Here is a 27,166-nt window from a genome sequence, read left to right on the forward strand (position 1 = left end):
GAAGACTACGGCTAGCTAGAGGGGAGATACAACAACATGTGAGGGGACCAGCAGGGTACCCCCGTAGATGGGTCCCAGTCTGAGGCCCAAGGTGAGACCTCTACTCACCGGCTCCTCCACCACCTGAGGAGATTCCTAGGGATACCGCACATCGAGTTCCCCCTCTACTTCCACCAGATCAGGACTTGAGGAGTGCGGTGAATTTGTTGACACAATTGGTAGCTACCCAATAACAAGCTAGGGTATCAACTAGTGCAGGATCTTCTAAGGGGTCTGGAAGTTCAAGGGTCCGAGAGTTTATTGCTTTCAGTCCCCCAGAGTTCATAGGGGTAGATCAGATGGAGGACCCGTAGGATTTCATAGATCAGCTTCACAGGATCTTTTGGGTTATGCATGCCACAGAGAAAGAGGCAGTTGAGCTAGCAGCTTTTCGACTCCGAGATATAGCCATCCTTTGGTACGAGGGATGGGAGACTTCCAGGGCACGTGATGCACCTCCATCTAGTTGGGAGAATTTTTCAGATGCCTTCCTTGACCAGTACTTACCGTAGGAGATCCGACAGGCTTAGGTCAATCAGTTTCTAGCCCTCAAGTAGGGCAATATGAGTGTTCGAGAGTATAGTCTTCGTTTTGACTCATTAGCCAGATATGCACCATCCATAGTTGCTACTATGCATGACAGGATCCACAGGTTTATAGTAGGGTTAGCCCCAGAGTTGACCGAGGCATGTGCCACCGCTGCATTGCATGATAATATGGATATCTCTCAGATTCAAGCATTCGCTCAAAATATAGAGAGGGGTAGGCATCGACAACAGGGTGCAGAGAGGACTGAGCAAGGAAAGCGTAGGAGGATGAGATTTCCCATGTCTCAGGAGCAGTCTCAAGGTAGTTATAGGCCCCCGTACTTCGGACGGCCACCTAGGCCTCCGCCACCTCAGTTACAGTGTTACAGGTATGACCGCTATACTCAGTCAGGACCAGGTGAAAGCTCACGGGCGTCGGTTTTGCAACGACAATGAGGTTCAAGGCAGACATGGTCAATTTCTGCCGCGGTGTGACATATGTGGTAGAGGACACTTGGGCCAATGCCGAGCAAGTTCCGATGCTTATTATACATGTGGGCATCCGGGGCATATGATGCAAGATTGCCCAAATAGAGATTCTGGGGGTATGGCACAACCAGCAAGTTCAGCAATAGGATCATCTATGTCTATGCATCCTTCAGGGCGCGAGTCTCAGTCTTTGGCTGGTAGAGGTCGAGGCAGAGGTAGAGGTTTTAATTGAGGTGTTAATCAGAACCGTATCTATGCTTTAGCGGGTCGACAGGACCATGAGTCTTCACCAGACGTTGTGACAGGTATATTGACCATTTGCTCTCACGATGCTTATGCATTGATAGACCCGGGATCTACTTTATCATATAGTACCCCATTTGTCATGGGGAAGTTAAGTATAGTGCATGAAATACTAAATGATCCTTTTGCGGTATCTACACCGGTCGGAGAATCGATTATTGCTAGACGGGTTTACCGAGGTTTTACGGTGACAGTTTGTAGTCGTCAGACCTCAGCCGACCTAGTTGAGCTAGAGATGATAGATTTTGATGCTATCATGGGCATAGGCTGGTTGGCAGCTTGCTATTCCACAGTTGATTTCCGAGCAAAGGCAGCCAGATTTTATTTTTCGGGTGAGGCAGTCTTTGAATGGGTAGGTAATACAGCGGCACCCAGAGGTAGGTTTATTTCCTATCTGAAGGCGAGGAAAATGATTGCAAAAGGGTACATTTATCATATTGTACCAGTTAGAGATGCAGATGCTGAGATACCTACACTTTAGTTTATTCCCGTAGTCAAAGAGTATACATATGTGTTTCCAGATGAGTTTCTAGGTATTCCTCCAGAGCGAGAGATTGATTTTAGCATCGATTTACTTCCAGGAACTCAACCAATATCCATCCCTCCATATAGAATGGCACCTGCACAATTAAAGGAGTTGAAGGAGCAGTTAAAAGATTTGTTGGAGAAAGGTTTCATCAGGCCCAATACCTCACATTGGGGTGCACTGGTACTCTTTGTGCGAAAGAAAGACGGCTTGTTGAGGATGTGTATCGATTATAGGTAGTTGAACAAGGTAACTATTAAGAATAAGTATCCACTTCCAAGGATCGATGACTTGTTTGATCAGTTGCAGGGAGCTAGATGCTTTTCAAAGATAGATTTGAGATCGGGGTACCACCAGGTCAGAGTTCGGGAGAAAGATATTCCGAAGATAACCTTCAGGACCCGATATGGCCACTTCGAGTTCCTTATCATGTCCTTCGGGTTGACGAATGCACCTGCCGTATTTATGGACTTGATGAATAGCCTATTCCGGCCATTCTTAGATTTGTTCGTGATAGTATTTATTGATGATATTCTGGTCTATTCAAGTTCAGAGGATGAGCATGTGGACCACTTGCGAGCGGTACTCCAAACCCTCTGTAATCGTAAGTTATATGCGATGTTTTCTAAATGTGAGTTCTGGTTGAAGTCTGTAGCATTCTTGGGGCATATTGTATCCGATGAAGGTATAAAGGTAGACACTCAGAAGATTGAGGCCGTGAAATCTTGGCCTAGACCTACCACTCCGACAGAGGTTCGTAGCTTTCTAGGCTTAGCAGGATACTACCGGAGGTTCGTAGAGGGTTTTTCTTCCCTTTCGGCACCATTGACGAAGTTGACGCAAAAATCAACTAAGTTTCAGTGGACGGAGTCTTGCGAGCGGAGTTTCCAAGAGCTTAAGAACAGGTTGACCTCAGCACCAGTTCTAACACTTCCAGAGGGTCCAGAGGGTTATGTCGTGTATTATGATGCCTCAGGTGTCGGGCTAGGATGTGTCCTAATGCAACATGGGAAGGTAATGGCGTATGCTTCAAGGTAGTTAAGGAAGCACGAGAAGAATTATCCAACCCACGACCTCGAGTTAGTTGCGGTTGTCCATGCACTTAAGATATGGTGGCATTATTTATATGGTGTTCATGTTGATGTATTTACAGATCATAAAAGTCTACAATATATATTCAAGCAAAAAGAGTTGAATTTGCGACAGAGGCGATGGCTTGAGTTGTTGAAAGATTACGATGTTAACATTCTCTACCATCCAGGGAAAGCTAATGTTGTAGCAGACGCCTTAAGTCACCGATCTATGGGTAGCTTAGCATATGTAAAGGCCGAGAAAAGACAATTAACTAGAGATATTCATCAATTGGCTTGTTTGGGGGTTCGACTAGTAGATTCAGACGATGGTGGAGTTGTACTCCATAACATTGCAAAATCATCTCTCATAGCTGAAGTCAAGGAAAGGCACTACGAGGACCCAGAGTTGGTCGAGTTGAGAGAGTGAGTTCTGCAGCAGAAGAATCCATTGTTAGAGCTCAAGGGAGATGGGGTTCTCAGATACAGGGGTCGTCTGTGTGTTCCAGATGTAGCCGGGCTACGAGACAGGATTATATTAGAGGCACATTATTCGTGGTACTCCATTCATCCTGGGTCAACGAAGATGTATCATGACATTAAGGATGTATATTGGTGGAACGATATGAAGAAAAATATTGCTGAGTTTGTCGCCCAGTGTCCTAGTTGCCAACAGGTGAAGGCAGAGCATCAGAAGCCCGGAGAGCTAATGCAGACTATAGAGATCCCGACATGGAAATGGGAGGCGATAAATATGGACTTTGTCATGGGTTTACCTCATTCTCATCGTAAGTTCGATTCTATATGGGTGATAGTCTATAGGCTCACAAAATCAGCTCATTTCCTACTGGTCAGATCTACATAAACAGCAGAAGATTATGCAAAGTTATATATTAAGGAGATAGTGTGGCTACACGGAGTACCAGTATCTATTATATCTGACCGTGGGGCCCAATTTACAGCATATTTTTGGAGGTCATTTCAGAGAGGTCTAGGGACTCAGGTGAATCTTAGCACAACTTTTCATCCACAAATTGATGGACAAGACGAGCGCACAATTCAGACGCTCGAGGATATGTTACAAGCATGTGTGTTGGATTTTAAAAGAAGTTGGGATGAACATCTACCTCATATCGAGTTTTCATATAATAACAGTTACCACTCCAGTATCCAGATGGCTCCGTACGAGGCTTTGTATGAGCGTAAGTGCAGATCTCCTAAAGGGTGGTTTGATGTTGGAGAATCTGAGTTACATGGGCCAGACCTAGTTCAGCAGGCCGTAGAGAAAGTAAAGCTTATCCGGGAGTGACTGTTGACATCTCAGAGTCGCCAGAAGTCATATTCTGACGTGCGGCGACGAGACTTAGAGTTTGAGGTTAATGATTGGGTATTCTTAAAGGTATCCCCTATGAAGGGCGTGATGAGGTTTGGCAAGAAAGACAAGCTTAGCCCACGGTCTATTGGGCCTTATAGGCTCATTCGGAGTGTGGGCCAAGTAGCTTATGAGTTAGAATTGCCCTCAGAATTGGAGTCAGTCCATCCGGTTTTTCATGTATCTATGCTACGGAAGTGCATTGGCGATCCTACCAGAGTGGTGTCCACAGATGATGTACAGATTATGGAGGACTTGTCATACGAGGAAATTCCAGTTTCTATCCTAGACCGACAAATCCGCAAGCTACGAAATAAGGAGGTAGCCTCCGTGAAGATTTTATGGAGAAGCAAGAATGTGGAAAACATGACATGGGAAGCGGAGGAAGAAATGAAGTATAAATACCCCCACCTATTTCAAATTGAAGATATGGCTCGAGATGGGATGCTACAGCACAACTCTATTCAAGCTAGTAGGTCATCATGTAAGCTCTTATTTCCTGACTTTCAGTATTTATGATTTACGACTATTTGAGGCAAAGTGTTGTTATTTATAGACATTGGCCATGTGTGTCATGCATAGTATGTTTTCTGGCTGCATGCAGGTTGGTTATAGTCTAGTGTATGAAGTAAACTCTGGCAAAATTTTTCCAAAGTCTCTAAAAGTAAACATTCGAGGACGAATGTTCCTAAGGGGGAATGATATAATACCCTATATTTTCATACGTAAAACTGCATCGTGAGCAAACTAATGTAGGACCCAAATATGAGATCATCTTTGAAAATATATAAAGCAAGTTAATCATGTTACCTCGGAAGTTACAAATATTGAAGATCATGAACAATATGTACAAAGAGGGTTCGAAGGTTCAAAAGCTAAATGAATTGAAGAAAATAATGTTTTGTCGAAAGCCGACAAGTTGGGAATGTTATAGCATGTACTTTTGGGGTGAGACCAGGGTGTTTAACATGATAAGGAGGTTATATTATGAGTATGATAGTCGTGTGTTATGTTTTGAAGTCAAGGGAGTAGTGGAACAAAAGTCGATGAAAGTCATCACAAGTTACATTCATACGTTTTACTGAAACTTTGGGTCAAATGTAAGTACAATTTTCTCCCAATATACTTAGAGTTATGGGGTTTTCCACCCATCAAATTAAATATATATGAGTCTATTTTCCAACGCATTAAACCGTTTGTTAATACGATATTGGAGTAGATAGATATGGACATTTTTGCTAGATTGTGCATACTGTCACCTACTTGCTTAAACGAGAATCCAAAATTGGGCCAGTTCGGGTCATTCAAAGAGGCCTTTTTTAAAGGCCTATCACCTTCATATATTAGGATGATAATAGGGCAAAATAACCAGACTTAATCTCTGCAAAAATACTCTCAAAAATTTTCCACAAACCCCAATTGAGTTTCTCTCCCTTTCAAGTTCTAATTGGAGGTAAAGCCTAGATTTTGAAGAACCAAGATAGGAGCTGAGTTATCCCACAAATAAGGTAAGTTTACTTCTCTCTTTCATCAATTATTTACTATTGTAGATGCATAGTAATTTGTTCTATATTTGTATGAACTCACGGGACGGTGATCGGAAGCCGTGAGTTCGAGTTATTCACTTGTAGCGAACTATTTTGTGGACTGTTTGATATTGCTAATGGGCTATGTGATTTACTATTATTTTGTGGATTTTTGGAGGAGGAAGTGTATGGAGAAACACCACATAAATATAGGATGTTGGGCTAGTCGTTCGTCGTAACATTTTCGGGTTATTGATACTACTACGGTGGTCGTTTTGTGTATGAAGAGATTGGGGTGTGTTGGGCTGTTTTGTAATATTGTGTGGTGTACATAAGGTTGGAAAATAATGTATATATGTTGTTATTTTTGTTTTTGGTATTGTTGGTGTTATCTTGAATTTGGAGAAAGTAAAGATTATAGGGGAGATGCTGTTCGTTTTAATACAAAATAAGCATGTCGTTCGTTGTGCGATAGTTGTACCTTTCATAACTTAATGATAGTATTATTATCGTTGTTGTAGATTAAGGTGATAAGAGGCGAGTTTAACTTGGTGATATGGTAAGTTATATATACCGAGCCTACTGTGGCCGAGCGCCTATGAGCGAGCCCAAGATGGCCGAGATACAGAGCCTAGTATAGCCGAGCGCCTATGAGCCAGCCTACAACGACCGAGCAGTTACACGTACCGAGTCTTATAGAGCCGGACATTTATTTTGCTTACTATATTGAAAGAGTTGAGTCAGTATCAGCAGGTAAGTATATCTCCATATCATCTTTGACTCCTAATTACTTCCAGTTATTATATTATCAGTTCAGTTTCAGTTTTCAGTTATGTTATTGCCTTACATACTCGGTATATTATTTCGTACTAACGTTTCTTTTTCTGGGTACGCTGCATTTCATGCATGCAGGTTCAGATAGACAGACGGGTAGACCTCCTCAGTAGGTGTTTCTAGAGTTCAGCCTGATCGGTAAGCTCCACATCATTCAGAGTTATCGGGTTTAGGTTTTCGTGTACATCTTATGTATGTATGTATATATGTTATGGGTAGGTCGGGTCCCTGTTCCGATCACAATATATCCATCAGTAGAGGCTTGTAGACATATCCTGTTGGTTAGTGCAGTATGTTGAGCTTGTAGGCCTGGTATGTATATTTTGGTGGTTTATCAGCTGTAGTAGTTATGACGGCCTTGTCGGCCCAACTTTATATTGATGTTTAGTCAGCGCTAGTTTCCATTCAGTTTTATATTCTGCTTCACAAATTGTCTTGCAAGGTGGCCCCATGGCCAAATTATGACATTATATATTCAGAGTCCCTTAGTCACAATTTGGTATGCTAGGTTAGGTGAGGCACCGGGTGCCGGTCTCGCTCCCAGGTTCGAGGCGTGAAAATATTTCACACATTTATAATTTTCTTCAATTTTTATGCAATTTTACCCATTTATAAATATTTACTGTCATTATATTATTTTATAAAATATTAAAAATTAAATAACTATGGGGCTTACGCCCCGTGCCTCGGGGCTTACGCCTCGCTGAGGCATATATAAAACGCCTCGCATTACGCCCACGCCTTTTAAAATATTGTTATCTACTAAAAAATTATTTGGATAATAAACTTTTTAAATGGGTCAAATAGGGATAAGATCCAAATTATTCACTTAAAAAATAGATACTTAATGAATAGAATTTTTACATTTGTAAAGACTTAAATTGGAGGTTCCACAAATTTAAAAGACTTAAAATTCTCCCAAAAGTGATCACATTCAAGAAATCATGAATAATTTAAATATTTATATTATCCACCAATTCACCTGTTTTCTGTCCGTATTAAATATATGTGGATCAAATATTTTATCCATTTTTACATTACTCGTTCTCGATCCGCCCATATTCGACCCGACCTACCATTTACCGTCCCCAGTGTTATGATAGAGATTGTTTATGATATTAATGTGTGCAAAACATGAAATGTTAAATAGATTGATCTGTAATTAATATTAAGCAGTAAAAAAAAGTTACTACGACCCTATTCTTCTTAAGTTTGTTTGGATTATAGTGTTCAAGTCTAAGTCTAAGTTGTTCAACTCAAATTAATGGACAGTCTGGTACCTAAAATATTTTGTATTCATATCGTATCCCAAAAAATGTATAACTTATTCTAATGTAATTATCTAATTTTATGACTCGATCCCATAATCTATTGGTCACAACTTTACCATCGTTCAACTCAAAATCATTCTCAAATAATTTTTGTTACAACTTGATCAAAGAAAGATTGTCCCTCGATTCCTTTATGATAATGTCACTCCTTTTTTTTAAGGGTAGATAAGTAACTTAACGGCCTTTAACCTACTGGTTGAAAATCAATATGCTGGAATACTTTTCAGTTTTCACCCTTTTCAATCAAAACTTTAATAATGAGTCAATTTGCATTCAACTCATTGTTATTTGCCCTTTAAATATCTCTCACCTAACCTGTTAAATTTTGGACGAATTACTTAAACATCGGTTAAACATTTAACACATGCCTAGTAATGATTAAAACACGAATTTTAACTTGATTTAAAGAAACTAGCCAGCTGCTGTGTAAAGGATAAGGAAACTCAAGCTTGAAAAGTTGAAACTAGTGATGAATTGGTTGTACCTTAACATAATTATAACCAGTGAAGGTATGTTGTGCGTTCAACTTGTACTGTGTCTCAGTCAAAGCATAGAAAATGACACAACAAACATGGAGAAAGGAGTTAAATAAGCACGTTGAATGAAAAGGAAGGTCGAGACTTGAAAATTAATGGATTCCAACTGTCTGCTACGCGTTATTGATAGAGTCTTTTTCAATTTGATTCTGCTTGCCCACAGATTATATTAGTGGCCTTTCCCTGTTATACAATGTAAGTATTTTCTTCAACGGTAATACTTAATAATATCATTCTATTGAATCAAGTTGGTACACTCTTTTGACAATTTTGCATTAATCAAACTTGCTGACTATTCTTATCCATATCCATGAAACTTCCTCCTGCAGACTTTCTCCACTATAAATAAATGTCAGAACATTCCCATTTCTTACATCAAAACTTAAAAGAGTTAAACAACAACATCCAAAACTCATCCACCCAAAAGAAGAAAAGCTACTATATTTATCCTTATGGAAGGTCTAATCCCATTTCTCCTTCACGCTATGAAGAAACAGAAGCCTCACCATAATACTTTCCGGTGTCTCTCTGATACCTCTAATCGGAGCTACCACATGCTCATCGGAGCTGACTCTATCGAGGGCTCTTCTCACCGGAGAACTCGATCGGAGTTTCAGCCTCCGGTCACCGTTGATTTCTTGGAGCTGTCCCAGCCTAAAAGCTTCAATTACAGAGCTTCTTCTCTGGTTTCTCCTGTTTCGAACAAGAATGGCTCCAGATTGGCTGCTACGAGCAATTTACAAGGGACCACTACAGCTGATAATCTCCGTCATAGGAAATTCTGATGCTAGAGATTACGTTTTAAAAAAAAATACTGATGAATAATTTGTACTTTGTTGTGTTCTATCTTTAAAATCCAGAGCAGATGATCAAGTGTACATGTGCAATATTTGTTTGATTCTTTTGTAATACATACTGTTGTTTGAATATTATAAACTTGTGTGCTTTTTATGTTATTTAATGATTTTTAAGAGTCTATCTTCGTTAACAATTCTTTCTTTTTTCTTAATCTTATGTAGCTCGTATCATTTCTTTTGCTATTTCAATTGAGACTCTCCATAATATAGTTGGGTGTTTTGGAAAAGAAAATTTATGTAGTAGAGAACCCCGTTAATTATTCAAACTTCCTTTGTATTAAAAGGTTGAGTTCGAAGGCACTAAAAGCATTTCTAAATTTTAATCCGTATTGTTGGAAAAAGAAATGTTGGAAAATAAACTAAGGGGCAAGAGGTTCACGTAAGTGAAAAATTTCTTAACTTAAAAAATATACTCCCTCCGTTTCAATTTAGATGAACCTATTTTTTTTTTTAATCTGTGCCAAAAAGAATGACCTATTTCCTTATTTAGAAATAATTTACCGTTCGGAAAAGGGCCAAAAATGCCTTTGAACTATTTGAAATAGTTCAAAATTGTCCTCCGTTTGTTTTTGGTACCAAAAATATCAATGCCGTATATATTTTAGACCACAAATATTCTTAAACCGTTAGTCTTGCCATTGAATGTGATATGGTAGTCCAACTGGGTTAGATTTGCTTACGTAGCCATGTTCCTAAAAGAAAATGCCCATCTTTGTTTTCTTTTCTTCCCCTATCCCTTCAAAGCCCTTGTATAGGTTAGGCGCTAGCTCTTTACTAATATAATAAAAAGTCAGGTACTTCTGCTGAGCTAAGCTATGAGTTTCCATTAGCCCCTTTTCTAATTGAAGGAAGAAAGCTATTGAGCCAATCATTCAAAAAAGAAAATAAATAAAGAAAAAGAAAGGTGAACAAGAAGGGAATAAGCTCTCAAGCCTAGGAGGAGAGCAATCTCTTGTGGAAAAAAGGCAATTGCCTAGGAAGCCGTCCATCTAAGCAATTCAGCATGACAAAATTATTTTTTCAAAAAAATTATTTTTTCGGAATTGTTTTTAAAATACAAAATCAACACTTATTCCGAAAAAAGTAAAAAAATTTCGAAAAAATTATTTATTTCAATTTTTTTTTATTAAAATACAAAATCAATACTTATTCCAAAAAAGGTAAAACATTCCCGGAAAAATTATTTTTTTTGGAAATTTTTTTAAAAATAAAAAATTAACACTTATTCCAAAAAAAGTAAAAGATTTCCGAAAAAATTATTTATTTCAGAAATTTTTATTAAAATACAAATCAACACTTATTCATAAAAAAGTAAAAAAATTTCGAAAAAATTATTTATTTCGAAATTTTTTATTAAAATACAAAATCAACACTTATTCCGAAAAAGGTAAAAAAAATTCCGGAAAAAATATTTTTTTCGGATATTTTTATTAAAAATACAAAATCAATACTTATTCCGAAAAAAGTAAAAATTTCCGAAAAAATTATTTGTTTCGGAAATTTTTATTAAAATACAAAATTAACACTTATTCCGAAAAAAGTAAAATATTTCTGGAAAAATTATTTATTTCGAAATTTTTTATTAAAATATAAAATCAACACTTATTCCGAAAAAAGTAAAAAGTTTCCGGAAAATTATTTATTTCAATTTTTTTATTCACCTAAGCAATCCAGCATGGCAAAATTATTTTTTCGGAAAAAATATTTTTTCAAATTTTTTTATTAAAATACAAAATCAACACTTATTCCGAAAAAAGTAAAAAAATTCCGGAAAAATATTTATTTCTGAATTTTTTATTAAAATATAATATCAACACTTATTCCGAAAAAAGTACGAAAAAATAATTTTGCCATGCTGGATTGCTTAGGTGGATGGCCATGTAAGCAAATCTAACCCAGTTGGACTGCCATGTCACCTTCAATGGCAAGACTAACGGTTTAAGGGTATTTGTGGTCCAAAATATAGACGGCAGAGATATTTTTGGTACCAAAAACAAACGGAGTGCATTTTTGAACTATTTCAAATAGTTCAAGGGCATTTTTGGCCCTTTTTCGTTTACCTTTATATAATAATTTATAATCACATAAAATATATGTGTCTCATTGTACACTACAAATTCAAACCAAGAGACTACATCCCAACCTTGTTTAGCAATGCAGGTAACTGAGCTTGTTGATGGCATTTTCATTGGTTGCACAAACGATCAATCATGTGGTAGTTGACGGAACATCTTTTTGACATTTTTTTGGTTCTTGGGATGAGATATCTCGCGGTTCTAATGTCATCTCAAAAATTCCCTTTTTGAAACGTCAATTCCCTTTCAAACTTGACCATTTCTCTTATCGCATTGCTATACCGAACGAAAGAATTAGTGCTGGGCATAGGTTCATTCCACTAACCGTATACGGTCAAAATAGATTTTGGTCTTCATGCGATTGATCGAGGTCGAATCATAATGGATCGAAGAAAGACTTCATAATATCGAGATGGGTTCCGAAGATTGTACAAACAAGCTTCAGATTTCAGGTATAGATCAAACACCGAGTTCGAACTCATTTTCGAACTCGGGTCCGAATCGAACTATGATGAGATGATTTCGAGCTTAAGGGGCAGAGGCCAACCAGGACCGAGTCATCACCTGATCCCGAGTCCATATCGAGCTCTAGAAGCAATACCGACCAGCATCGAGGCCGATCGACCTCGAGCTCACAAACAGGAGCCGTTGCAAACACACTAAGGGAGAGAATCTCGGCGGAAAGTAGCGAAAAACTGATTTATCATGGGTTCTTTACTATGTATTTTTAATTATATCTAAAGTAGGATCCTCCACTATAAAGAGGATGGCTACATTTCTGTAGAGGATAGTTTTTTGCTTACATTGTAATTCAAGCACTATATTCTCATATATTCAAGGATTATTCTTTTAAATTTCATTAATTGATTCATTGTGCTTAGTCCTAAAAATCATCTTCTCTCTAACCTTGTTTATTTTGCATTCTTTGCAATCCATATTTGATATTTCTATTTATCCCTACGATTTGTATCAAGCTATATCACATATCCTTAGAACTACGTACAAATTCAACTCTATATGTTTTTCAGGTAAACAGTTTGGCGCCCACCGTGGGGCTAAGGATAACAGTGGTTATTTGATACGAATCTGCAAAAACACACTGTTATGCGCTTGTTTCCGAAAGTATCTTGGATTTCGGATTAACAACGACTAACTACCAATCAAATGGCTTCACCTATCGACAACGAAGCCGGTCTTCAAGATGAGAACAACAACTTGACACCCAGTACCGAAAGACCACTTGTCAACGTCATTGGAGCTCGAATCGAAGTGCCGATAGATATCAATTCACATGTGGCCATTGAGGTGAACCTACATTCTGAACCTGAAAATAGCATTCATAGTGGCACTCGGTCTGCAGCTCGAGATACCCATAACATCGAGAAAAACGACATCAACTTGCATATGATTTTCGAAATGTTGCAAGCTCAATAGGCAGCAATAGCTCAGTTGCAGAGCTAAACCCAGCTACCGAGCAGGCCGAAGCCCAGTCCACCTCGAGAAATAGCCCACAGAACGGAGCCAGCCATAGTGAGGTCAAATGAGCAAGAATCGGGGACTACTCCTGAAATTGCTAAAATATTCGAGGAGCTCACAAAGCGAGTCGAAGCCAACGATAAAAAAGTGAGAAACATATAACTCCAGGGTCGATCATATCCTGGGAGCTCCGCCAATGATAAAAGGGATGGATTCCAAAAAATTTGTGCAAAAACCTTTTCCCTCGAGCGCAGCCCCAAAACTAATCCCCAAAAAATTCCGTATGCCCGAAATTCCCAAATATAACGGAACGGCCGACCCCAACGAACACGTCACTTCCTACATGTGTGCCATCAAGGGCAATGATTTGGAAGACGATGAAATCGAATCTGTGTTGTTAAAAAAATTCGGAGAGACCCTCTCGAAGGGAGCAATGATTTGGTATCATAACCTACCACCGAATTCCATCGACTCGTTTGCCATGTTAGCAGATTCTTTTATAAAAGCACACTTCGGTGCCATAAAGTCGCAACAAGGAAATCAAACCTTTTCAAGGTAAGACAAAAGGATAATGAGATACTGAGAGAGTTCGTATCTCGTTTTCAAATGGAACGAATGGATCTGCCACCAGTCACAGACGATTGGGCTGTTCAGGCTTTCACTCAAGGTTTGAACAAATGAAGTTCGACGGCTTCACGGCTGTTGAAGCATAACCTGATCGAATGCCCAGCCATCACATGGGCCGACGTGCACAATCGGTACCAATCAAAAATTAGGGTTGAAGATGATAAGTTAGGGTCTGAACCCGTTACTCGAAGGGATATTAATCGAGAACAAGGTCCGATCAGGGATCGATACCGACCGTATAATGGAAACCACAGAGTCGGTGAATCGAGACATAACCCCGAACAAAATAACAAAAGAAGTGATCGAGGTCAAGGGTCCCGGGGGCTGATGAACAGAAGTAGGTTCGACAGGCCTGCCGGGTCTAAGGAAGCGCCTCGGTTATCGGAGTATAACTTCAGCATCGATGCATCCGCCATCGTGTCGGCTATCGGACGCATCAAAGACACTAAATGGCCTCGACCCATGCAGACCGATCCTGCCCAGAGGAATCCCAATCAAATGTGCGAATATCATGGCACCGATGGCCACAGAATGGAAGATTGCAGGCAACTAAGAGAGGAGGTAGCCCGGTTATTCAACAAAGGACACCTTCGAGAATTCTTAAGCAATAGAGCAAAGAACCATTTTAAAAACAGGGATTTCGGCAAGCAAAACGAACAAGAAGAACCACAACACGTCATTCACATGATCATCGACGGTGCCGATACCCCTCAGGGATCGGTGCTTAAACGCACTAAGACATCGATTGTGAGAGAAAAGCGATCTCGAACTCGGGATTACACACCCATAGGAACTTTGTCCTTCAATGATGAAGATGCAGAGGGAGTCATACAAACTCATAACGATGCACTGGTAATATCCATACTTATGAATAAAACTAAAGTTAAGCATGTGTTAATTGATCCAGGTAGCTCGGACAACATCATTAGATTGAAGGTCGTAGAACAGCTCGGTTTATAGGACCAGATCGTGCCTGCAACCCTGGTTCTAAACGGATTCAATATGGCATGTGAAACCACCAAAGGCGAGATAGTTCTACCGATAAACATGGTCGGGACCATCCAGGAAATGAAGTTCCACGTAATCGAAGGCGACATGAGGTACAACGCCCTTTTTGGAAGGCCATGGATCCACAACATGAGAGTTGTACCTTCGACCCTACACCAGGTCCTTAAATTCCCAACATCGAGGGGAGTCGAAATAGTGTATGGAGAACAACCGGTCGTAAGAGAAATGTTTGCCGTCGAGGAAGGGAATCCAATATCCTTGCCTTCGCCAATAAAGGGATCAGGCTCAAAAGGGGAACGAGATACCAAATAGCAATCACAGACATCAGCTTTAACCCGACCAGATAATCAGAAGATCGATGAAGATGATGATCAAAGGATCCCTCGATCCTTCATGGTTCCCTATGATTCCGATGCTACCAAATCAACGATTGAGGCATTGGAGCAAGTCATACTAATCGAGCATTGGCCCGAACGGAAGGTATACCTGGGAACAGGGTTGACCCCCGAACTCAGGAAAAAACTTATTCAATTTCTTATCGATAATGTAGATTGTTTTGCCTGGTCCCATTTAGATATAACAGGGATCCCACCAGATATAACGATGCACCGGCTAAGCTTGGACCCTAGGTTCATAAAGGACGAGGTAACCAAACTTCTCAAGATAGGGTACATTCGGGAGGTGAAATATCCTGAATGGTTAGCCAATGTAGTTGTAGTGCCTAAAAAATGGAACAAACTTAGAATGTGTGTAGATTATAAGGATTTGAACAGAGCATGCCCCAAAGATTCCTTTCCGATGCCCAACATCGATCGCATGATCGATGCCACGGCCGGCCACTAGATCCTTACTTTTCTCGATGCCTATTCCGGGTATAATCAAATCCAAATGAACCCGGAAGACCAGGAAAATACTTCATTTGTCACCAAGTATGGAACATATTGTTATAATGTGATGCCCTTCGGGCTAAAAAATGCAAGAGCTACTTACCAACACCTAGTAAATAAAATGTTCGAGGAACAAATAGGTAAATCAATGGAAGTTTATATTGATGACATACTAGTTAAGTCCCTGCGCGCAGAGAACCATTTGACCCATTTGCAGGAAACATTTGAAATTTTAAGGAAATACAACATGAAGCTCAACCCCAAGAAATGTGCTTTCGGGGTCGGTTCGGGCAAGTTCCTCGGCTTCATGGTGTCAAATAGGGGGATCGAGATTAACCCCGATAAAATCAAGGCCATCGAAGACATCACCATCGTGGACAGTGTGAAATCCGTACAGAGGCTAATGGGACGGATTGCAGCCTTAGGCCAATTCATTTCGAGGTCGTCAGATCGAAGTCATAAATTTTTCTCTCTACTCAAAAAGAAGAACGATTTCGCTTGGACCCCGGAATGCCAACAGGTATTAGAGGAATTAAAACGGTATATATCGAGCCCACTACTGCTTCAAACTCCAAAAACAGACGAAAAACTTTTCTTGTACTTGGCAGTATCGGAAATAGCGGTAAGCGGTGTCCTAGTTCGAGAAGAGCAAGGTACGCAATTTCCTGTTTATTATGTGAGTCGAACCTTAGGAGAAGCAGAAACTAGATATCCGCACCTAGAAAAATTGGCACTTGCACTTATAAGCGCCTCTAGAAAGTTAAGACCATACTTTCAATGTCACCCCATATGCGTGTTAACCACTTACCCGCTTCGTAATATTTTACACAAGCCCGAACTATCAGGCCGATTGGCCAAATAGGCCGTCGAACTTAGTGGGTACGATATCGAATATCAACCCCGTACGGCCATCAAGTCTCAAAATTTAGCAGACTTCGTGGCCGATTTCACGTCGACCATCGTACCCGAAGTCGAAAAAGAACTCTTATTGAAATCGGGTACGTCATCGGGGGTATGGACCTTTTTTACAGATGGGGCTTCGAACTTGAAGGGGTTTGGGCTAGGCATCATTTTAAAGCTACCCACGGGTAACACTATTAGGCAATCTATCAAAACTACCAGGTTGACTAACAAGGAGGCCGAGTCTGAGGCCATGATTGCAGGTCTCGAGCTAGCTAAAAGCTTGGGAGCAGAAGTCATTGAAGACAAGTGTGACTCTTTGCTGGTAGTAAATCAAGTAAACAAAACCTTCGAAGTTCGTGAAGATAGAATGCAAAGGTATTTGGACAAACTGCAGGTCACTTTGCTCCATTTCAAAGAATGGACTTTACAGCATGTTCCACCAGAGCAAAACAGTGAGGCTGATGCACTTGCAAATTTGGGATCATCGGTCGAGGAAGGCGAGATAAGATCGGGGACTGTCGTTCAACTCTCGAGATCCGTGATCGAAGAAGGTCATGCCGAGATAAATTTTATGAGCTTAACCTGGGATTGGAGGAATAAGTATATTGAATACTTAAAGAATGGAAAGCTCCCATCGGACCCTAAAATTTCGAGGGCCCTACGAACCAAAGCTGCTCGATTCACATTAACTGCAGATGGAACGCTATACCAAAGGACATTCAATGGACCATTTGGCAGTATGCTTAGGTCCAGGAGACACCGATTACATCGTACGTGAGGTGCACGAGGGCACTTGTGAAAATCACTCCAGTGCCGATTCATTAGTCCGAAACATAATCATGGCAGGGTATTATTGGATCGATATGGGCAAAGATGCAAAGGAGTTTGTTCGAAAATGTGACAAATGTCAAAGGTTTGCACCAATGATCCATCAGCCCGGAGAGCAACTTCACTCAGTCCTATCCCCTTGGCCATTCATGAAATGGGGAATGGATATCGTCTGCCCTCTGCCATCGGCCCCAGGTAAAGCTAAGTTCATTTTATTTATGACTGACTATTTCTATAAATGGGTTGAAGCACAGGTGTTCGTGAAAGTAAGAGAGAAAGAGGTTATAGACTTTATCTGGGATCATATCGTATGTCGATTCGGGATACCCACCGAAATAGTGTGTGACAATGGGAAACAGTTTGTCGGCAGCAAAGTGACGAAATTCTTCGAAGACCAGAAAATAAAAAGGATATTATCAACACTGTATCACCCCAGTAGGAACAGACAAGCCGAATCAACGAACAAAACTATCATTCAAAACCGAAGGAAGAGGCTGAACGACGCTAAAGGAAAATGGAGAGAAATCCTACCCGAAGTCCTTTGGGCATATCGAATAACATCAAAATCTAGTACGGGGGCAACCCCGTTCTCCTTAGTATATGGCTCTGAAGCCTTGATTCCAGTCGAAGTCGGGGAACCCAGTGCCAGGTTTCGATATACAACAGAAGAGTCAAATAATGAGGCTATGAACATAGCCTCGAATTATCAGATGAAAAACGAGATGCTGCTCTCGTCCAATTGGCCGCCCAAAAGCAACGAATCGAAAGATACTATAATCGAAGAACCAAGTTTCGCCATTTTAAACTCGGGGACTTAGTGCTAAGAAAAATCACCCTCAGTACCCGAAATCCAAACGAAGAAAAACTAGGACCGAATTGGGAAGGACCGTATCAGGTTGTCGAAAACGTCAGAAAAGGATCATACAAGCTCGGTATTATAAACGGTAAACAACTATCAAGCAATTGGAATGTATCACACCTAAACCGATACTACTGCTAAGGTAAGACCCTCCCATATTCGTTTACATTTCGAAACTAAACCCTGCAGGAGTCCGATTAGGAGCAAGGATGGATCCTTCAATACGAAGCCCTAGGTCTGAAAGCACGCGTTGCACTCTTTTTCCCTTAGACCGCTTTTATCCCAAATGGGTTTTTCGGCAAGGTTTTTAATGAGGCAACCAATGATTGTGCTATACGTAGAAATAATTCGACAGTATCCGAGGCCTCTTTACAATCGACCTCGAATAATGGGGCGCATTAGCCCTTAAATATATCATGTTCTGATGCAAGAAAGTTATTTCAGAACAACAGGGTTCCAATAGGAAAAGTTGTAAGAGCCAAATGGTCAAAACGAACCATGCTCATGTAGTGGCCCGAGCCCTAACGCAAAACATGAACACATGTATAATGACTTGCAAAGAAATTTCTCTTCTTTACCGATATCTTATATCCAAGAAAAATTCCTCTATTTCGAGATTTATTATGCAAACAGGATTGAGTTCGAGCAAGCACTCACTCGACTATTACGCCTACGGGCTACATTACTTCGAGTTTGAAACATTCATTCAACTAATAAAGCCTATGGGCTACTCTTATTCCGAGTTCGATCAAGCACTCACTCGACCATTATGCCTACGGGCTACATTACTTCGAGTTCGAAACATTCACTCGACTAATAAGCCTACGGGCTATTCTTATTCCGAGTTCGAGCAAGCACTCACTCGACCATTACGCCTACGGGCTACATTACTTCGAGTTCGAAACATTCACTCGACTAATAAGCCTACAAGCTATTCTTATTCCGAATTCGAGCGAGCACTCACTCGACCATTACACCTACGGGCTACATTACTTCGAGTTCGAAACATTCACCCGACTAATAAGCCTACGGGCTACTCTTATTTCGAGTTCGAGCAAGACCTCACTCGACCATTACGCCTACGGGCTACATTACTTTGAGTTCGAAACATTCACTCGACTAATAAGCCTACGGGATATTCTTATTCCGAGTTCGAGCAAGCACTCACTCGACCATTATGCCTACGGGCTACATTACGTCGAGTTCAAAACATTCACTCGACTAATAAGCCTACGGGCTACTCTTATTCTGAGTTCGAGCAAGCCCTCACTCGATCATTATGCCTACATGCTACATTACTTCAAGTTCGAATCATTCACTCGACTACTAAGCCTATGAGCTATTTTTATTTTGAGTTCGAGCAAGCATTCACTCGACTATTACGCCTACGGGCTATATTACTTCGAGTTCGAATAACTCACTCAACTAATAAGCCTAAGGGCTACATCATACTTCAAGTTCAAACAATCACTCAACTCGACTACTAAGTCTATGGGCTACCTTATTTCAAGCTTGAGTAAACGCTCACTCGGTTATAAAGGCTATGAAGTCCAAATTCGATCAAATTGCCTAAATCCTTATGAAAACATTCATAAGTCATAAATAAAATCTTCACAAGGCAGGAAACAAAACAGAAGCAAGTCGGTAAAATAAAAAGATATTTATATATATATACAAGATTGTTTACATGATTTATTGCAACATATAAACTAAGGGCTAAGTTTCTTGGCTATCTTCGGGAGCGGTCTCTTCTCCGCCGGGCTCCTCCCCATTCTCGGACCCGCTCTTACTCCCATCATTATCATCATTATCATCATCGTTGTCATCGGAAGCCAAGGATTCAGTATCAACTTCGAGTTCTTTGGCCCTTTTTATCTCTTCAGCGAGGTCGAAACCTCGAGCATGGATCTCCTCGAGGGTCTCCCTCCGAGATCGGCACTTAGCAAGTTCAGCGACCCAATGTGCTCTAGTATCGACGGTCTCGGCTGCCTCTCTTGCTTGGACCTGGGCAGCTTCAGCGTCAGCCCGATAGACGGCTACGAGTGCATCCACATCGGTATTTTCCTTTCCAGCATCAGATTCAGCCTTGGCAAGTTCAGAGGCCAACCGAGCCTCGAGCTCTTTTATTCTTCTTGCTTGAACCGAGCCTTTCTCCTTTATACTTTGAAGTTGGTTTTCGGCCGATGATAATTGGGCTCGAGCAGCTTCTTTCTCTGCAACAAAGCGGTCCATACCTTCTTTCCACTTCAAAGACTCCGCTTTTATCACATCGACCTCCTCACGGAGTTTTCCGATCATCTCAATTTTCTGCTGCAGCTGTGAGACCGAAAAATTAGCAATCGTTCTGGTATCGAGCCCATAGGATTTTAAAAGTATCATTACCTACTCGGACAGATCGGTCTGATCTTGGTGAGCCTTGGCCAACTCAGCTTGGAGGTCTTTTATTTCCTCTGCCCTTTGCCCTAAGAGGAGTTTAAGGTAGTTCCTCTCCTCCGTAACCCGTTGAAGATCGGCCTCATATCGACGCAGCTCGGTTTGGGACCGAGAACATGCTTCTCGATAAACTTCCGCGGTCTGCAAAGAAAGAAGAAATGAAGTTAGAAAAGAAAAGCAAACATAAAGGTAATGCCAACAAAATAATTTAAGGCTTACCTGATTCAAAGCCTGCTACACTCTGTAAAAAAGATTCGATGTGTCACTTGTACCGGTTGTATCCTCAACACCGGTAAATAGACCACGAAAAGGATCCTCTCCATCATGAGGCCTGTCTAATTCGAGGGCCCCCAAAGCTTGGGCCTCCCGAATCGCCCCTGCGGAAAAAGCAGGGAAGGTGGGCGAGTCTTCGGTTGCTACTGCCCTAAGTGAAGAGATTCGAGGAGAACCCGTTCAGACATATCCCCTATCTGTTGGCTTCGACGGGAAGCATCTTCGATCTCCAACAACTCGGGGACTCCGCCCGAATCTTTCTCCGATATATCCTCAGTTCGAGGCGGAGCCTTATGAACTACCATCGATCCAGCTGCCTGTGGAACGTCAGTAGTCTTCTTCGTTCGGGCTGCTAGCGCGAACCCATTGTTTTCTTCTTCTTCTTCTTCTTCTTCTTCGTCTTCATCCCTTAGACGCAGAACTGATTCTACGGTCAAAGGAATGATATTCTTGTTCGGCTTATGAGTCGTCCTCTTCTTCGGTTTTGGATCTTCAGGAGCAGAGGCTCTTTTCCTCTTATTATCTTTCACCGGCTTTGGGACAGAGGCTGAAGCCTCTTCCTCGATGGACGAGGGCCTCAAAACTGCATCTTTGCCCACACCTACATATGGAAAATTTCATTAAAGTATATGGAAGGCATCTCGTTCAAACTACCAAAAGGTACGAGAAAGGGGCTTACCATGATTTTTGGCCACCCGTCGGCCCTTTGACAAATCACGCCATGAGCGCTCGACATATGTGGAGGTCGAAGCCAGAGCTCGTATCCAGTTCTTGAGATCGGGAACTGCTTCGGGCATCCAGGGAACCGCTGCATCACAAAAAGAGGAATATCGGTGAGAAAAGAAATAAAAGGGCAAAATAGAAGGAAGTAACAACAGAATTACACTTACGTTTCATATTCCACTCCTCGGGAAAAGGCATCTTTTCAGTCGGAATCAGGTTCAAAGTCCTTACTCGAACGAACCTGCCTATCCAGCCTCGATCCCTATCCTCGTCTATGCTCGAGAATAGAGCTTTGGTAGCCCGACACTGAAGTTTTATTAACCCTCCTCGAAAAAGGCGAGGACGGTACAATCGGATGAGATGGTCGAGGGTGAACGGCATCCCCTTAATTTTGTTCACAAAGTATCGAATCAAAATAACGATCCGCCAAAAAGAAGGATGGACCTGGCCTAGGGTTATTTGGTATTGTCGGCAGAAGTCAATAATAACATAATCGAGGGGACCTAACGTGAAAGAGTAAGTATACACACTTAAAAACCTTTTCACGTAAGTGGTGATATCTTCGTCACAAGAAGGGATTATTATTTCTTTGTTCTCCCAATTGCAATCTTTCTGTAGCTGTTTGAGGTGCCTCTCGGTTATTGAACACATGTACCTCGATACTGGCTCGCATCGGTCGGGAATCGATGAGCCTTTATCGACCTTAAAATCAGAGGTAAGAACACACGCCCCAGTAACGCACTCCTCAGGCCATGGCTCTACCGGTGTTTTGTCGGCGGCAAACTGTGAAGATGAAGCTTTCTCTTTCTGAGGAATAGTTTGTGATGTTTTCACCATTTTCGAGATTAAAGGTCGAGAATAGAAGAAAGTAACAAAGATTTGGTAATTTTGAAGAAGGGCTTTTGCAAAGAGGAATCACAGATTGGCGAATAAACTTAGAAGGTACGAAAAAAAGCTTGGAAAATTTGGAACATTGAAGATGTAAAAGTGGTAAATGGTAAAAGGAAGGGCTATTTATAGATTAAAGCAATGGCGGTTCAATATCAGCGATGGACGACCACCGTCTGACATGCATTAAATGCCTTAAAAAACTAAATCGATGGGATAGCTATCACGTGTGTCATGATCGAGCCCAATGTGAACGTCAGCTTATAATCCAATCGAGCCATTGAGAAATCATATCGTTTCTCACCATATCCATCTCGAGAAACGAGGGGACTATCTGTATACGGTCAAAATAAATTTCGGCCTTCATACGATTAATCGAGGTCGAAACATAATGGATCAAAGAAAGGCTTCATAATATCGAGATGGGTTCCGAAGATTGTACAAACAAGCTTCAGATTTCAGGTATAGATCAAACACCGAGTTCGAACTCATTTTCGAACTCGGGTCCGAATCGAACTATGATGAGATGATTTCGAGCTTAAGGGGCAGAGGCCAACCAGGACCGAGTCATCACCTGATCCCGAGTCCATATCGAGCTCTAGAAGCAATACCGACCAGCATCGAGGCCGATCGAGCTCGAGTTTACAGACAGAAGTCGTTGCAAACACACTAAGGGAGAGAATCTCGGCGGGAAGTAGGGAAAAACTGATTTACCATGGGTTCTCCACTATGTATTTTTAATTCTATCTAAAGTAGGATCCTCCGCTATAAAGAGGATGGCTACATTTCTGTAGAGGATAATTTTTTGCTTACATTGTAATTCAAGCACCATATTCTCGTATATTCAAGGATTATTCTTTTAAGCTTTATTAATTGATTCATTGTGCTTAGTCCTAAAAATCATCTTCTCTCCAACCTTGTTTATTTTGCATTCTTTGCAATCAATATTTGATATTTCTATTTATCCCTACGATTTGTATCAATCTATATCACATATCCTTAGAACTACGTACAAATTCAACTCTATCCATTTTTCGGGTAAATACCACCTATGCTACAAGAAAGGGTGTTTCATTTTTCCTAAGACAATGTGGCCAAGCTAAAAGCAAAGGCCAATCTTAAAATGAACACCACCAAAACTTCATCTCTTCAAGCTGTATTGGCTCATGTTTGGCGATCCGTTATACGTTTCCGACTTCCATCGTCTCAATCACAACTAGGCCTATCAAATTTGGCCCGAGTCCAAATGACCCGTCCAAAGTTGGGCTGGTTGTTAACCCGCCCATTTATTGAATTTAGCTCATCTTGGCCCAACCTACCAAAATAGTCGGAAAGTATCTATTCCGACTATTTTTCGACTGTTTTTAAGTATTCGGAAAATGGCACGTCGGAAAAACATTTCCGACTACTGTAGTCAGAAAATTTATTTTGCCAAAGATCCGAAAAGGTAGGTATTTTCCGACTGAAGTACTTGGAATATTAATTAAATAATTATTTATTTTAAAAATTATTTTCTACCACTGTAGTCGGAATATTATATATAAAAATATTATTGATTAAATATTTTGACTGTTGTACTTGGAACATAGAGGCGTGAAAATAATTTTTTATTATTTTTTCTGATAACAGTAGTCAGAATTTGCAATTTGCTGAAAATTTTCAATAAAGTTTTTGACTGTTGTCGTAAAAATTATTATTTCTGGGTAGAATGTATTATTTTTTCGATTACTTTCCGATTAGAGTAGTCGGAAAATTGGGTATCTTTGGGGTAGAATTCTGCCATTTTATTAGCTACACCACCTGCCAAATAACAATACAATAAACAACCTAGTAATCCAACAAATTCCAAAAAATCATTTCCAACCAATTAACTCCAACCAATCAAATCGAAGAAAATTCAAATTACTAAAGCATTCAACAAACAAATATTCAAATCCCATTAAATAATATCAAGCTAAAACATTAATCAAAGTCTAAATACTCAAACCTATTGAAATCAAATCTAAGTAGCTAATAGATATCGACACTAATATAATAAAGTCTAAACATACCACAACGTCTGAACTTACCATAAAGTCTAAACATACAAGAATAACAAACAACCATAACACACTACTCTTCATCAGATTATGTCGCTTCATCATCATAAGATTGGGGCATGTGCTTTTTCATGAACTTATCCACTTTATCAAAGTGAGCTTCGACTATTTCACACCGTTTCGACAACAATTCAGTCTGCTTTCGCATCAGTTCCATTTCTTCCTATTTTTGCACAGTAGAAGCATCCGATAACAATGGCGAGGGACGACAAGAGGAAGGTTGTACTCAAAGCATGTAAACTGTAAACTCTACCTTTCGATACACCACCTGCCACATCTGTCCATATTGAAATTATATCATCAGGTGACAGTTGAATTGGGGTACCATTCTCAGAAGCGTGCTGCGTCTGATGCCATTCATCCAAGCTTCTATGAAATCCATCCTGAAATAAGAATAATAAGGATTATATAGATAGATTAATATCAAAGTAAAATAGAAATATTCTTAAAGTTATGATCTTACATTTGTTTCCTATGCACGTTGCTTGACCTGTCCTTCTCTTGAACCGCCCTTCTTCTTTTCTTATATATCTCTGCAGAGACCTCAACATGAGACACTGGTCCCCCTTTTAGCTTTTTCTGCAAAATTAATAGGATATAGAATTTAGATAAAAGTTCAATTGTGTTTAAATAAAATCAAAAAAATAAAGGTGAAATTACCAATCTCCATCGATGCGCAGAAAAACTCATAGATCCCCCGGTGTGCAACGAGCCACCCTTTTGAGAGGCTCGGGCTGCCTTTGCTCGTTCATTCTTCTTCTTAAATTCAGTACCATCCCATATTTTTAAATAATTTAGCCACACATCTTCTCTTATCCAATTAGACTTCTTCTTCTTCTTCTTCTTCTTCTCTCGAGCTTCATACAATGAATCTGAAATCTTTTTTTTTTGCTTTCTTCTCGAAAATATCTTTTATTTTATTGTCATAACATTGCTACCACACACACTTCGTCTGCAAATTAATTAAATAAAGTAGTAAAATTGGGTATTTGATAAATAATTTAAAAATAAAATTTATATGTACCCTAAACTTATTCCATGTTACATCTCTGACATGATATGTAATTTCTTTCCATCTGTCCCACGCACCAATGTAAAGTGGCTTAAGAGACTCTATAACCATATGCTTGGGGTAGATGGAAAGAAACTCCATATGTATTATAGATGCAGTGTGGAATAAGTTTAGGGTACATATAAACTTATTTTTAATTTATTTATCAAATACCCAATTTCACTCTACTTTATTTAGTTATTTTGCAGACGAAGGGTGTGTGGCAGCAATTTTATGACAATGAAATAAACAACATTTTTGAAAAAAAAGCAAAACAGAAGAAGATTTCAGATTTGTTGTCTGAATCTCGAGAAAAGAAAAAGAAGCCTGATTGAATAAGAGAAGATGTGTGGTTAATATTTTTAGAAATATGGGATGGTGCTGATGATGAGTAGTGTGCTATGGTTGTTTGTTATTCTTGGATGTTTAGACTTTATGGTAGGTTTGGACGTTGTGGTATATTTAGACTTTATTATATTAGTGTCAAAGTCTATTAGCTACCAGACTTGATTTGAATATTTTTGAGTATTTAGACTTTGATTAATGCTTTTGTTTGATATTATTTAATGGGGTTTGAATGTTTGTTTGTTGAATGCTTTAGTAATTTGAATTTTCTTCGGTTTAATTGATTGAAAATGATTTATTTGAATTGGTTGGATTATTAGGTTATTTATTGTATTGGTTATTTGGCAGATGGTGTAGCTAATAAAATGACATAATTCTGCAAATAAAATCCAATTTTCCGACTAATGTAATCGAAAAAATGGTACATTCTACCCAAAATATAATGATTTTTCCAACTATAGTGGTCGGAAAGTTTATTGAAAATTTCTAGCTAGCATATTGCAAATTCTGACTACTACACTCTGATAAGTGGGGATTTTGACTATTTATTAGCGCCTTTTAGCTTTTGTTTTAGTCCAAAAATATTTAATTGTGTTCCTGAAAACTGTTAAAATGTGCTAAATTACAGGAATATTGGAAGATGGACTCCCGAGATAAAATCCAACTTAAAAAGGAGTAATCTGAACTCAAGGACATAAAAGGCACAAAGGCTCAAAAGTGCGGACTGTAGACTATCATCTGCGGCTGCAGGTTATGAAGGAAAAGCCATCAGAGTTTGGTGCAAAGTGCGGTCCGCACATGAATTGTGCGGCCGCAAAAGCTAAGCCAGAGCAAAGTTCAGAGAAGGTGCATTCCAAATCCCCAAGAAGTTTGGACCGCACAATAATTGTGCGGCCACAAAAGATGAGCTATGCGGCCGCATATGTAAAAGTGCAGACCACATAAGAGCAAGGTGCGACCGCACATGTAAAAGTGCGGACCACAGAAGAGCAAGGTGCGACCGCACATATAAAAGTGCGGACCGTAGAAAGAGTGCATTGCGGCCGCAGATTAGAATTATGAGGCTGCAGACTTCCAATCCTCACAAATTGAAGAAAAGTGCGGACCGCACATGGAATTGTGCGGCCGCAGAACCTCCCCAAGGGCATTTTTGTCCGAAATTTCCAGTCATGTATAAATAGACAAGTTTTATATTTTTAGGTCAACTTTTGACATCAGCTGCTACAATAGACGTTTCCTTTTACTCTTTTTAGTAGTTTTTCATATTTTGAGCTATTTTAA

The 27,166-nt window shown here is 40.1% G+C and overlaps 1 pseudogene; it reads left to right on the plus strand.

Moving 5' to 3' along the window:
- Nucleotides 1-11,504: 11,504 nt before the first annotated feature.
- LOC142173591 (uncharacterized) overlaps nucleotides 11,505-27,166 on the plus strand; it is a 66,884-nt pseudogene continuing 51,222 nt past the window's right edge.

The sequence above is a fragment of the Nicotiana tabacum genome, chromosome 19 (genome assembly GCF_000715075.1).
Source record: "Nicotiana tabacum cultivar K326 chromosome 19, ASM71507v2, whole genome shotgun sequence".
Taxonomy (NCBI): domain Eukaryota; kingdom Viridiplantae; phylum Streptophyta; class Magnoliopsida; order Solanales; family Solanaceae; genus Nicotiana; species Nicotiana tabacum.